We start from the raw sequence: 15592 nt of genomic DNA, 5'->3' as shown, positions 1-15592 counted from the left end.
AAGAATGGATAACCAAACTATGGTACATACACACAATGGAATACTATGCAACCCTAAAGAATAATGTAGAATCTGCAAAACACCTCATACTCAACCTTAACTACCACAGTTACCAGAGGCAGGAATGGATGGGAGGGATGACTGCTAGATAGGTAGAGACAAATATTGATTTAGATGAATAGAAGGGCAATGTACCAAATGTGAGTGATCAACATGGTGGCACTGAGGAAGAGGAAGATATAGAGAAGTGCATGGAAGGTACAGACAACAAAGATGAACCCTTTTGCACATACTACTGCATTATCAGTGATGACAAACATCGACCTATGGATGGAAAGATGGGTGGACAGGGTGAACGATGTGTCATGACCATGTATAGGGTTGGCAGACAATGTTTCTACGAGTATATTTGTATGTTCTGTAAGAATTCCCAGGTATACAGTAAAGCTGTGTGACAGTTAAATTTATATGTCAACTTGGCTGGGCCTGGTGGAGTGTCTGGGCAGCTGGTGGTAGTTATTCCCCAAGATGAGACTGACAGTCAACTCCATGGTGGGATCTACCACAAGCAGCTGAGTAGCTGCTGCCTGAGGAATGTGGTCTGATTTCTGTATATAAGGAGAAGCCTTGGATAGTCTCTAGCTTATGGCATGCTTGGACCCTGCATGCAGCCATGTCATTGTTCAGCATCCTGCCATGCTCTGCCAAACTTGGGACTTTCAATGGACTTGAATTAATGGCCTGCCATGTGGTTTGGTAACATTGGGACTATGTCATTTTATTTGTCAACCTTAGGCTTGTTAGCCTCAGCAGCCAGTAGCTGCCCAAGTGAAGAGATGCCTCTAGCTTCAGTGGGCCAGGAGCAGGAGGCAGAGCTGAAGTCCAAGGTCAAGGGGCTTTCACACAGCCCCTGGAGCTGGCACTTTGAACTCAGACTCCTAGCCTCCCAAACTGTGAGAGAATAAATTCCTGTTTGTTAAAGGCATCCCATTTGTTGTATATTCTTGTCAGAGCGGCACTAGGTAACCAGAACAAGCTGACCAGGGACAAGGCTGTAGTCTCTTCTTGGCCACAGCCAGCCACCCAGAGAGAGCAAGTAGTTAGACCTGTGCACGTTGGACCATGGTTGCAGGGGACACCAAGCTCAATTGGCATAATGTACTACACAAAAACATTGTTCCACATCCTACTTTGGCAAGTAGTGACTGGGATGTTTAAAGCCAACAAGTGGCCATCTAGATGCAATGATGGGTTTCTCCTCATCCAAAGCAAAGAAAAATGAAGAAAACCAAGGCCACATAGAAACAATTAGTCTAAGGAACTGGTACATCCTGTGATCCTCAGCCTTTACAACTATGAGACCAGAAGAACTAGATGGTCCCTGGCTACCACTGTCAACAACTCGGAGAGCCATATATGTAGAAGATCCTGGATACGGTAGGAGAACTGTGTGGAACAAAACTCAAAATCATAAAAAAAAAAAAAAAAAAAGGACCAGGTTTGCTGGTCAGCTAGAGCCTGGTAGACCTCTGAGACTATGGCCCCCTACTGCCCTTCAAGTCTGGAATTAAACCCATTCCTGTGGCTTCCAGCCAAACAAAAGACAGGCATATGAGCTGAACATTTACATTAGGTAGATACACTCCTTGGAGAGAACATTCATGGGAGAAGAGAAGGGCTGTGTATGCACAGGGAGACAGCTCAGGGGGCAGGAATGCATGGGAGGGAAGGACACAGGGAAGAGGTGGTTATGTGGAGTCAGGGAGGAGAGCTGCTGCTTTGTGGGCGATTATAGTCAACGTCATGAGACAAAGTGAATGTGAACTGCTGTATGGAAGATGAATTTGCTCCGTAAACTTTCACCCAAATCACAATAAAATTTAAAGTAATATATTTTTAAGTCATATATATCTTTAAAAAAATTATCTCAGTAAATTTTCCATTATCATTTTACTTGCAAAAGATCATAAACATGCTATGTCATACATTGTTTCAGAAACTTCTAAAATTCTAACATCCTCAAATAGTAAATCATGTCCAAGAGTAACTTATATCAAGAGTAACATGAAACAAAACAAATATATGTAAGAAATCTTGGATGTTGATGTGAAGTGAGTGAGGAAGTGCCATCTTAAGAGAAAAGAGGCAGTGCCCTGATTACTTTTGGTATGTAAGCTTCCAGAAGGCAAGAATTGATTCTTTTGCTCATCATTGCCAACGCTGTTGGTTTTTCCCTCCTAACATTAATGATAAACTGAATAACGTTTATTGAGTGTGCTGTGGTGTCTGGCATTGTACCAAACACTATATATATATTATTTCATAAAATCTTTATAGAAACCCCATGTTTTTTTTTTTCCCCCTTGGTGCCCAAGATTATCTAGCTTGTTGAGTGGAGAAGCCTAGTTTAGAACTCAATCAGTCTAACTTCAAAACCCATCCTGTCTCATATACTCTGTCTCTACAGAATATATTGCAGCAATTCCAAAGAGCTCTTGAATTGGAATAGCTCAGCTCTATGGTGTCACTGACTGCTTTCTTTATACCTCAAGAAATAGAAATACAGGCAGTCCATGGGTTACCAACAAGATCCATTCCTAAGTGTGTCTTTAAGTGGAATTTGTAGGTAAGTTGGAACAGGTAATACAGTGCTTATTTAGCCTTACTTTACTGCAAGGAAGCTTGAAGGCTTTCCATGATTTTAAAGCTGCAGGTGCAGTAATGAGCATGATTGTAATGAAGAATTTGTTGGGAGTAAGAGTTAGTCCAGTCTTTTCAAAGTGAGGGCAAATTTACATAACATTAAAGGGCAAGCACGAGTTGTCCCTGAATTACATATTCATAACCCAGGGACTTACTGTATATCAGTATTATTAGCCGAGCAGATAATGTCAGACTTCTAAATGATTATCAAGATTCAAACTTAGCCATCAACTTTTACATGGAACCAAAAGCAATATTTACAAAGCCATACAGAACATTAAATATGGCTTATTCATGGTTCAAGAAACATTACTTTCTAAGTGATTTTTTCTTTCTTTAAAATGGCTAAAAGTTTCACAGATAATTGAGACAATTGAACCTTTACTGTCTCTTAAGGATTCTAGCTTAAGCATTTTTACATGATGTATAACTTTCCACCTAACCACCTGTAGTAGTGATAGCAAAGGTTACTCAGAGTCCCTCCCCAAATCTTTCTTAAGTCACCAGAAATATTATAAAGGACCAGCTCTAAGTTTCCAACTATTATTCTTCTTAGTCAAAAGCCATAATTACAAGGAATAATTCCTTCTCCTCGGTAGTATGAGTGAATTTATTCAGGAAGCTTTACTAAATCAGAAATATCTGGGGTTGTGACCAAGTTCCATAGAAGTTTCATGGATTTAACTCTCCCTCCCATTAAACTTTATAGGAATTCACAAGTTCCAACATGTTGACATTGTAAAGTACTGCCTTTTCCTTGATCTGGCTACTTGAGTTCACCCTATCTTAGTGCAGAGAGTCATCCTTTTAAAAAGAATGTTCCAAGAGTCTTTTCTTTTTTTCTGCTCAAATAGGGTCACACTCTAAGTTGGGGCACAAATTAATACAGAAATTCAAAGAAGACTTTAAGGTAATTATTTTTTTTTTTTCCAGAAATATTTCAAAAGGCACTAAGGTATTCATTTGGTCATTTGGTATTCAATTAAGGCTTTCTTTGAAGGCTAGAACTTCTTTATGTGAATTTGAAATTCACAGGGTAGTTTATACTTAATATTTCCAAAGCAACTGAATGGACATGAAATGCCTAAAGCAATTTGGCCACAAACAAATTTGGGAATTTAATTAAAACATTTGGCAGATCTAAATGTTGTCCAAATGTTGTCTGTCCATGTTTTGAATTATTTTCTCCATAATCACATATACAGTCACTAACACAAAAATGATATGGGCTGTGGAAGCAAATACATTTGGTGCTTTGAACAAATTGTTCATTTTATTGAATTAAATGATCTAAAGTTTTTCAGGCAGTGTGACTTACGTTCCACTTATAATTATGAACTAGCTCCACAAAGCCTTTCCTCTCCCTCTGGGCTCCCTGCATTTCCATTGGGAGGAAATGATGTGTTGTTATCGTTGTTGTTAAGTGTCATCAATTCAATTCCAAATCATCGCGACCCTATGTACAACAGAACAAAACACTGCCTGGTCCTGCACTATCTTAACAATTGCTGCTATGCGTGAACCCATTGCTTTCTGATTAATCACCGCTTCAGACACTCATTGGCCGAGTTCTCACAGCCACTTCCTCTTCCTCCTCCTCCCATTTCTCCCATACCAATTCCTGCTTTTGCTGCACTGCAGCCTCCCAGTCAATGCTAGGGGAACTTTTCTACTCTCTGTGACCTAATTCTCCAGTGCTCCCCAGGGGCAAGCCCTCAGACATATCACCACCCTTCCCGTGGCTCTTCTCCCTGCTGGTGCCTGTGGCCTTCTGCCGCTGTGCCTAAAGAAGTTTATTACATCTGCCCTCTGCCCCTTCCTCCTCATCTTCATCTGCCAACCCTCCCTCCCGTCCATCTTTCCCTGAGGTGAATGCCATCACTGCTGCTACTGCTGCTGCTGCCACTCCCAACCTGTTCCTTGGGCAGAGCTGAGAAGCCCCTATGTCCACCCACCGCTTCACAGCTGCCACCACCACCACAACCACCACTGCCTTTGGGGCCAGCCACTAGGTCTTGGCCCTACAGAGTTCCAGACTCCCTTCCCAGCTATACCACCTACCCTGCCCTAGGCCCAGGTGCAGCACCAGGCTGGCTTGTACTCTGCCTCCCCCAACTTAGCAACACATATCAAAACATTATTATTATTTTATTACTATGTATTTATGTTAAAGATGTCTTAGTGTACCTGAGAGTGTTTCTTTAATGTTTTTTTTTTAATGCATAAAAAGGTACACTCTATACTGAATACTAAGGAGCTCTGGTGGCACAGTGCCTAAGGCATTTGAATGCTAACAAGAAGATTGGCAGTTTAAACCCACCAGCCACTCTGCGGAAGGAAAATGGGACAATCTACTTCCATAAAAATTCACTGTCTCAGAAACCCAGTGGGGATTGCTATAAGTCTGAATTGACTGAATGGCAGTGAGTTTGGTTTTTTATATTGTATATTAAGACAAACATTTAACTATACTAGATATGAACCATACCTGTTTCAACTTATATAAAATTCAACTTAAAGACAGACATTGGAATAAAACTTGTTCATAATCTGGGGACTACTTGTGTTAGATATCAAGGCAATTTTGGGCCACGGTATTTCTACATGTGTACTTACAGGTGCTGCAAATATACCCATGAATAGCGTATACAGAAGGTAAAGTAATGAAAACTTCTTAGCTGTAACCATTCACCTCGGGGGAATGAGCTTCTGGGCTTGGGGGCTCAGGATCATAGCCTCATGGGACACCAACCTCCACTGGATTAACGCAGTCCACAAAGACAATGTTGTACATCCTACTTTGGTGAATACCAACTGGGGTCTTAAAAGCTTATGAGCAGCCATCTAAGGTGCAACTATTGGTCTAACCCCATCTGGAACAAAGAAAAGTGAAGACAATTAAGGACACAAGGAAACAATTGATCCAAAGGACTAATGGACTATATGAACCCCAGCCTCCACGAGCTTGGGACCAGAAGAACTAGATTGTGCCTGGGTACCACTGCCCATCGCTCTGAAAGGGATCACAAAAGGAGGTCCTGGTTAGAACACAATAAAAATGTGGGGGGGAAAAAAAACTTACATTAATAATAATAGAAAAAAAAAAAGAAGAAGAAAACCAGGCTTACTGATCTGATTGAGACTGTTGGAACCCATGAGACTATGGCCGTTAGACATCCTTAAGGCCTTCAATTGAACTTTTCTCTGTGGCTCTACTTTCAGCCAAATGTTAGACAGGCCTATACGGTGAACCATAACACCAAGGAGGTGTGCACTTCCTAAATAATCAATCACATGAGATCAAAAGGGAGTATTTGCCCAGGGATAAAGGTCAGAAGTAGGATGGGATAGGAAAGACAGGTGAATGGAAACAGTTAATAGGGAGGATGTGTGGGAAGAGCACTGTTACATTGTGGGACTGCAATCAATGTCACAAAACAAAATGTGTCTCAATGGTTGAATGAAAAACCAATTTGCTCTGTAAATTTTCACCCAAATCACAATAAAAATTAAAAAATAAATAACACATGTTATTGTTAGGAATTCACAAGTTCCAACATGAGCTAACATTGCAAAGTATTGCCTTTTCTTTGATCTGGCTGTTTGAGTTCACATGTGGAATTTAAAAGAATGAAACTCTGTGCTTTATACACATAACTGCCAACATTTTACAAAGAAAGTCAGTTACCAGTGGAACAGAAACAGAAGAAAAACTTCAAAAAGATAATTATTTAGACCAAGGGTATAAAGTTGAGAGAAAAGGAGGTTCAAATAAGAAATTAATTTAAAATGTAATTAACATCTTATAATTTGCTCCAGGACTGGCTGAAATTCATAAAAGTAATCTATCATTTCCAAGTAGTGTAGTGCTGGAATGATTATACTGAAAAATCCCAGAAGTCCAGATGTGTGATTGGGAATGACAGAATAATGGAGCTCATTGTGAAAGTCTGAAAATCATTTTTTTGTTTGTTTGTTTTTTCAGCAAATAGATTTTCTTTCATTGCCTGGTGCCCTTATACAGCAGCTGTAATCTTTAAGGGCTATCCCTTCATAGTGAACTGCCAAAACCAGACCTGGTTTCGTCAAGTCAATTCTGACCCATGTGACCCAGTAGGATAGAGTAGAACTGCCCCACAGGGTTTCCAAGGGAAACAGACTGCCTCATCTTTCTTCTGCAGAGCGGCTGGTGGGTTTAAATCACTGACCTTTCAGTTAGCAGCCAAGCACTTTAACCATCGTGCCACCAGTGTTCTTTATGCTGAACTACCAAAACCAAAACTCCACTGCTGTCGAGTTCATTCCAACTCCTAGAGACTCTAAATGATGGTAGAACTGCCCCATTCAGTGAGCCATAAATACCAGTTTCTTCTCTGAAGGAATCTACTCCTTGACAGTTTTTCCAGAAGCTTCTCTTCAATTCCTATTTGACGAAAACAGGCTTTAGTTGGATTAATGTAGTAACAGCCTAGATTCTTCATGATGAACAAAGGAATCACACTGCACTCAGCCATGATGATAGTAAAACTGTTTAGAGACCTGGCAAACAAGCTCTAAACAATAGCTAAACAGTGATTTATGGAAGTTTATTTCCCTTAATAGTGAAGCAGAGCCCTCAAATAGTTTTCAAAATTTAACTAGGATGAAATAAAGGTCTCCTGTAGGTTACCTGTGAAGACAGACATTTTGGCCACAAGTTGAACTATGTAAAAGGTTAACTTATAAAGTATTTTTGTTTTAAATTCATTTATTTCTAGCTATTTTTTTCCTGATGCTCCCTTCTTGTGTTCACTTCTTATATACTCATCAAAATTTCCAAGTTTATATATGTTATGTTTGGAAATTAAAGGCTAAATTCATCTAAATGGGAAAGAAATCTATTAGTTTTAAGACTTATTTAAATAAGATAAACTTTTATATTTAAGTTGGCTGACATAGACTCATAGGGGATGATTAAGTAGACAATTTATTTGGAATGAAAATATCCCTCTAGCCAAGGGAAAATATTTTGACCTAAAATAAAATAAATATTCCTCATATATTCCATATAACCCCATCCAAAATGGAAGAAGCAAGGCTTTTAAGTTATTTTCCTTACTATGTTGTTGTTATGTGCAGTCGAATCGGACACGACTCATAACGACCCCTCCTTGGGTTTTCGAGGCAGTATCACTAGGGAAGTAGATGGCCCAACCTTCCTTCCGAGGAGTGGCTTTCTTACTATAGGTTTCTGCAAGCAAGTGAAACGCTGTTTAAACTATAAACACATTCTCTTATCATAAAAAGTAAAATAAAATAAAAATCCCAGAGATGTAATTTTAAGTAAAACTAGATATTGTCTGCACTACAGAAATAATTTAGAAAGTTACTAGGGTGCAAATTCTATGAAGGTGAGGACTATATATTTCATCACTGTCTCTCTCACAACTTACAGAATACCTGCGGCAGAACTGGCTTAATAAATTTTGTTAAATGAAACAATGAAAAATGAACTTTTACTTTGTAACTAGTAGAGAGAAAAAAAAAAAAAAAAAAACCTGACTGCCATCAAGTTGATTTGATTCATATCGAGCTCTCCTTGGGTTTCCGAGGCAGTATCTCTACAAAAGTAGATTGCCCAAACTTCCTTCGGAAGCAGAAAAATTTCCAGAAACTAAACTCTTTGTAAAGAGCTGTTTATTTTAAGCTATAGAATCAGATAAAATGTTTATGTGGCTAGAAAATGTTTTTGAACAACACAAAAATTTTTTAGTTTCTCTATTATTAAAGATTATTAAGGATTAGGACCTCTGGTGGCATAGTGCCTAAGGCATTTGACTGCTAACCAGAAGGCTGGTGGTTCAAACCCACCAGCCACTCCCCGGAAGGAAGATTGGGGCAATCTACCTCCCTAGTGATACTGCTTAGCAAACCCAAGGAGGGGTCACTATGAGTTGGAAAAATGACTCCACGGCAGTGAGTTAGTTAGTTTTATTATTAAGGATTAAGTAGCCTTGGTAGTGCCGTGGTTAAAGTACTCAGCTGCCAACCTAAATCAGCAGTTTAAACCCACCAGGTGCTCTATGGAAGAAAGATTTACAGCCTTAGAAACCCTATGGGGCAGTTTTACTCTGCCCTGTAGGGTTGCTCTGAGTTGGAATCAACTGGATGGTAGTTGAGTTTTGGTTTATAATTAAGATTAGGCCTTAATTTTTTTGCAGTCCAAGATATTTATTTCTAGAAATGTGGTGAAGATTTTAGCTGACTTAATAATGGGAAAAGTTCAGTACAAGGAAGAATGCTAACCCTAACTTGTTTCCTGATTTTGGAGATCAGAAGTCACCTTCATTTGTTCGGGCTCTGGGACAAGTTTGGCTCTGGTTCAGCATCTCGGCCTTGGGAATGGCTTGGGCAGGCAGCTGTTTGGCTTCAAGATGCTCAGAGGAGAAACTGGACTGAGCCTCAAGTGGTGGTCTCAGTACTTACCTCCAAAAGGTCTCTCAGCTGCACATATTAATCACTGACTTGGTGGAGTCAGAAGGTCAGCCATGTTAACTGGGTGATTACTATGTGTAACTCACTTATAAGTATCCCATCTGTTGCTAGTTGACAGTAATGAGAGGAGTCTCTTGTGCAAGGAGGGAATACTGAGGAAAACTGTGAAGTGTAGATTCTAGAATGAAAGATACTTCAGGGAATGAGTTGCATTCGTAGAGAAGTGTAGAGAACAGACTTATGAGTAAAAGTGGTAAATTAAGGGTGAAAGCCACAGGAAACAGGAAAAAAATCCTCCTAGAAACTTCTCACCATAAAGGTAAATTCTGCCTAAATTTACTTCACCCTACACAATCCCTAGCAAAGTGCCATCTATTAAAAACAGAGAGAAAATAAGACAGATGGTAACATTTCCTTTGTAACATAATGCAGTGTTATACTCTTTCATGTTCCTGCAACACACAGATGGTAAACAACTGAAATGGAGAAGGTCCTCCCAATGCTGGTTGTTATTGTTATGTGTCATCCAGTCGGCCCAACTCATAGCGACCCCTCCTTGGGTTTTTGAGGCGGTATCACTACGGAAGTAGATTGCCCAACCTTCCTTCCCAGGAGTGGCTGGTGGGTTTGAACTGCCAGCCTTCTGGTTAGCAGTCAAGTGCCTTAAGCACTATGCCACCAGAGTTCCTCAATGCTGGGCAAGGGAGAACAAAGATGAGCAAACCCATTGCCCACTCTGCAACAAGCTTACTGTCTAAGAGGAGAGACAGGGTAGAGAGTCAATAATCACTGCAATCCTTCAAGAGTTATAACAGAGTAAATTATAGGGTCTCATGAGAGGCAGAGAAGGTAGTTTCAACTCTGATTGGAGAGTGCCAGGAAGGTTTCTCTTGGGTAATGGTGGTTCAGTGGTAGAATTCTTGCCTTCTATGCAGGAGACCTGGGTTCAATTCCCAGTCAATGCACCTCATGCACAATCCCCACCCGCCTTTCAGTGGTGGCTTGTGGGGTGCCATGATGCTGAGAGGGTTTCAGCAAAGCTTCCAGACTAAGATGGATTAGAAAGAAAAGCCTGGAGATCTACTTCCAAAAATTGGCCAGTGTAAACCCCATGGATCACAACCGTCTAATCCTGCTGTGCATGGGGCCACCAAGAGTTGGGGCTTGGGGGCTGACTCCATGAGAGCTAACACCACCTAAAAAGGCCTCCCAGAAGAAATGGCCACTGGGCATGAGTCTAACAAACCAAGTTTGGACATTAAATCATATTCAAACAATTATTGTAAATACACAATAATTCCAAAGTTAGATTTAAATAATAAGAACATTTGATTTTACTCTGAAATTATATTTGAAACAAATTTGTGAAATTACAGAAAATGAATGGCTACACTTATGTATATCAACATGGGATAATCTCTCAAATACAATTCGCAGGGGGGGAAAACCCAGCCAAAAATAAATTAGTACATGCTAGAAACTTCTCTTAAATAAAATTCTAAAGTAGAAAGTAATAATGTGTAATGTAGTAATTGGTGATTTTTGAAATCAGGATAGTTACTATCCTTGGTGGGAGTGGGCAGTAGTGACTAGAAGAGGCTTAAGAAAGGATTTCATTTTGTTGGTAATATTATTTCCTGATCTGAGTGGCTACTGATAATTGAAATCAGTAATTTTAAAAAAGAAAAATTATGGTTTGAATTTTTTTGAAATATCCAAAAAGAGTTTTAATGGTTTAGAATATTCTAAATAAAGAGTTGCCCTTCAGAGGTGATAAATGACTACAATATCAACAATTTCTAAAAATTATACACACATATTTTTATGTATGAAACCTGCTCTTGTTACAACTTTATTTTCATGCAAGTATAATGGCAGAGTTTAGACAGATGATGTATTAGGAGATCATCAGGGCCATGTACACGGTCAGCAGCCACACTATGTGCCCTCTTCTCTCTGGGAGTGGTCACCAAATCATCATAGCCCTTTTTCTCTCCAGGCTCTGATGCAGCTCTCAATGCATTATTCCATGTAGTTACAACTTACAGTGAGAAGTGGACCACAGATGAAAAGATTAGCCATCTCTGTTTTAGACAATGGGTAGTAATTCTTTTGTGAACTACACAAGAAACACCTTATAATTATGGAAAAATTTCACAAGATTTCTAGCTAAGGATATAATTTCATACCTACTTAGGTAAAAATATTTTCCAAATTATAATAACACCATTATAAAGGTACTTTGTTAACAGTGGGTTATTATATACATACATACATACATATATATATATATATATGTATATATATATAAATATATATATATCTCCATGAAAACATTTACTGATTCATATACAACTAGGCTTAATTTCAGAAACAGGACTCAAATAAACAAGTAGGACGCCCCCCAAACACAAGACTCAAAGAATCTTTAGTGATCCACTTTTTTCCCCCCCAAAGTCCTTAATTAATTCTCGATCATACTTCTTAACCTAAAGTTGATTATAACATCTGTTAATTATAACAAAATAATGTTCTTACCCACATTTATTGGTAAATAAATCAAAGCCAAAGCCAATGCCACAGCTGTTCAGTCAAATCTCTTAGTGACCCTATAAGGACAGAGTAGAACTGCTCCCATAGGGTTTCCAAGGCTGTAAAACTTTAGGGAAGCAGACTGCCACATCTTTCTCCCACAGAGCAGCTAGTGGGTTCAAACCATCAACCTTTTGGTTAAGAGCCAAGCACTTAACCACTGCACCACCAGGGCTCCTTTATTGGTAACAAATAAATCATAACAAATGTCTTGAATGTCTTGAAAGAAGTATGCTTGGAATGTTCCTTAGAAGTCAGAATGATCAGATTTCATCTCACCTACTTTGGTCATATTGTCAAAAGGGATCTTTCCCTGGAGAAGGATAACATGCTTGGTAAAGTAGAGGGTCAGCTAAAAAGGGGAAGACCCTCAACAAGATGGATTGACACAGTGGTTGCAACAATGGGCTCAAGTATAGCAAGGATTGTGAAGATGGCACACAACTGGGTAGTATTTCATTCTGTTGTACATAGGGTAGCTATGAGTTGGCATCAACTAGACAGCACCTAACACCACCACTCAGAGATTATGGAATGCTGATTGCCTATTCTCACTGAGATAGCCCATTCTCAGTATTTCTAACCCAATTGGTTGTACAGCTCACCCAGAAACAACACTTCAGGAATATATGTAATTTTTCCTTGCTGTCTTTTTAGAAACTGATGGAGTGAGAAGCTTAAGCCCTTTCTGCTAAACTATGACTGCAGAGTAAACTGAACTGAGTCCTACCCAGTCTGGTGCATGGTAGGAAGGATGACACTCAGCTATGGAGACAAAGATCTGTGATTGCAAAACCAAGAATGTACTTTAGAAGTAAAGGAGAAAGGGATGTGGAGAGGTAGGGAAGGCCTGACAGTGCGATCACGGTGACACTGAACCACCAGGCAGCCCCAAGTAGGAAGGTTGCATGGACACTCTTCACAAGGATGTACCTAGAAATAGGGTCCAGCCACCTGACCTTTCCTTTCAGATTAAACTGCTGCCTAGGTCAGCTTCCCTAGAGGATTCTGACTGATTTTTAAATAACTAAATCAGAAGTTTCCAGTTGGCCACTTTTATGTGGCCACTTTATCTATGTTCTCTACTACTTTGAATCATTTGAATAGAAGCATATCTTCTTTGAATCCAAATGTTTATATGATTTCTCCAGAATACATAATTTTGTCTAAACACTACCAAGGAGCACTAGTGGTGTAGTGGTTAGAGCATTTGGCTGCCAAGCCAAAAGTCTGGCTGTTCCAATCCAACAGCCTCTTCATAGGAGAAAGATGGAGCAGTCTGCTTCTGTAAATATTTACAGCCTTGGAAGCCCTATGGGGCAGTTCTATTCTGTCCTAGAGGGTCACTATGAATCCATTGGAATTGACTCTACAACAGTGGGCTCTTACCTGAATGCTTAACTTTCAGATGTGCTCAAAAAGACTTCCTTGTATTGGTGGTAGTGGTGGTGGGGGAACCTCTTGTCATCTGAATCAGTTATACACAATTATAGTTCTTGGTTATTTAAAGAGACACACTGACGTACAAACTTTAAAGATGAATAATACAAGCTAAACTTTCCTGGTCACATTAGTCACTGTGCTAAGCACTTTATGTATATCAACATGTTCAACACATAAATGTATGTATCACCATTGAAGGTACCACTGTATTGTTGTTGTTGTTGTTATTTGCCATCGAGTCGGCCCCGACTCATAGAGACCCCTCCTTGGGTTTCCGAGGCAGTATCACTACGGAAGTAGGATTGCCCAACTTTCCTTCCGAGGAGTATACTTTAAAAAAAAAAAAAAAAAAAAAAACATTGAATTTTTACAATTCATTTATTTGCCATGAAACTTTGGGGAAGTCAGTTTACCTGATCTTCATTTGCTTGTCTCATAGGATTTATTAGGAGGATCTAATGGGATAATTTTTTTTTTTTTTTACTTTTTATTTATTATTTTTATTGTGATTTGGGTAAAAGTTTATAGAGTAAATTCACTTTCCCTACAGCAGTTCACATATACTTTGTCTCATGATATCGACTACAATTTATCACAATGCAACAGCTCTCCTCCCACTTCCTCCCCAAAGTAATGGGATGCATATTCTTGTTAAATGCATATAATAGTGCCTTGACACATGAAAAAAAGAAAAAAAAAAAAAAACTCACTGTTGTTTAGTTGATCCCAAATAGAGACCCCTCCTTGAGTTTCCAAGGTGGTCTCACTACGGAAGTAGATTGCCCAATCTTTCTTCCAAGGAGTGGCTGGTGGGTTTGAACCTCCAGGCTTCTGCTTAGCAGTCAAATGCCTTAGGTTCTACTCCACCAGAGCTCCCTGACACATAGTAAGAACTCAATAAACAGTAACTATTATTTTTATTTCTGCTGAAGACTATATTGGAAAAAAAGGAAGGAGTGGACTTTGAATTTCAAGATAAGAAATTTAGCTACAAATTAGCTGCATGACTTCCTAAAAGACTAATGAGCAGTTCAACTGTCTGGATAAAATTTTGGTAAAAACGTTATCTCACATATCAGATTGCTGAAGCCTCAGTCTCCACTTATCTGTGCATAATCCTCCAATGCAATTTTTTGAGGTCACAATAGAATTATCATGGGACTTGTTAACGTCATAGAATTTAAGAATTACATTATTAGATGGGTTTGAAGTCTTAACAGATTTACAGAACATTACACAGAGAGTAAATCTCATAGGTCATCTCATTATTCTTCAGAATAAACTAAGGCCCCAGGTGAAGCAGCAAGTTCACTGCAGAGTCAATACTACAATTCAAACTTCCTACGTCCAATGCAATAACCATTTCACATTGTGAGAAGATGATTAGCACTTATCATGTGTGATTAGGAATGTTTTCCTATTCGGTCATAAAGAGAAATAAAATTCTAATATGTGTAGGACACAGATAAAACCTTGACAATTATGCTAAATTAGATAAGTCAGAAACAAAAGGACAAATACTGTATGTTCCCACTTATATGAAATATCTAGAATAGGCAAAGACCTAGACACTAAAGTGTATTAGAGGTTACCAGAGGTAGGTAAACCAAAAAAAAAAAAAACAAACTCACAAGGAGTAAATGGGAAGTTATTGCCTAAGGGGTATGAGTTTCTGTTAAATGAAATGGAAAAAAGAAAACTGGAAATGGGTAGATTGATGACTGCACAAAATAGTTAATGTAATTACTGTCATGAATTATACATGTAAAACGGATGAAAAGATAAATGTTTTGTTATGTTTTATAATAAATATTTTTTAAAATACATTAGAAATGAATACAAATTCTAATAGAACTGCCTTTATGTACCCGCTTTATAGATTTTTGATTAATTCAGGCTGCTCTAATTACCACAAATGGAATGGCTTTAACAAACAGGAGTTTATTCTCTTACAGTTTTAGGGGCTAGAGGTCTGAGTACAAAGTGCCAGGCTCTACGGGCTGGGTGAGAAAGCCTCTCAATCTTGGGCTTCAGGGCTACCTCTTGCTCCTGGTCCACTGCAGCTAGAGGCCTCTCTTCACTCAGGCAGCTGTTGGCTGCTGAGGCTAACAAACTCAAGGTCAACAAATAAAATGGCACAGTCCCGATATTACCAAACCACACAGCAGGCCATTGATTCAAGTCCTATTAACAGTCCCAAGATCAGTAGAAAACATGGCAGGATGCTGAATAACAACTTGGCTACATGCAGGATTCAAGCACGCCGAAAGCTGGAGACCTTTCTTAAAGTTGCTTCTTATACACTGGAAGCAGCCCACATCCTAAACCAGCTACTCAGCTGCTTCAGTAGATTCTACCATGGAATTAATTACCAATTTCA

General features: G+C 39.1%; 1 protein-coding gene and 1 non-coding gene across 2 annotated transcripts in view; one reads left to right on the top strand and one right to left on the bottom strand.

Moving 5' to 3' along the window:
* Window positions 1-15592, bottom strand: part of PDE4D (phosphodiesterase 4D) — a 1343868-nt gene that overhangs the window by 379070 nt on the left and 949206 nt on the right. The window lies entirely within an intron of this gene.
* Window positions 10072-10142, top strand: TRNAR-UCU. The gene has a single exon. It is a non-coding gene; the product is annotated as a tRNA-Arg (tRNA).

Source organism: Orycteropus afer, unplaced genomic scaffold (genome assembly GCF_000298275.1).
Source record: "Orycteropus afer afer isolate SDZICR_OR568_19922 unplaced genomic scaffold, OryAfe1.0 scaffold00122, whole genome shotgun sequence".
Taxonomy (NCBI): domain Eukaryota; kingdom Metazoa; phylum Chordata; class Mammalia; order Tubulidentata; family Orycteropodidae; genus Orycteropus; species Orycteropus afer.
The sequence above is the reverse complement of the archived record's forward strand: the minus strand, read 5'-3'. Positions and strand labels throughout refer to the sequence as shown.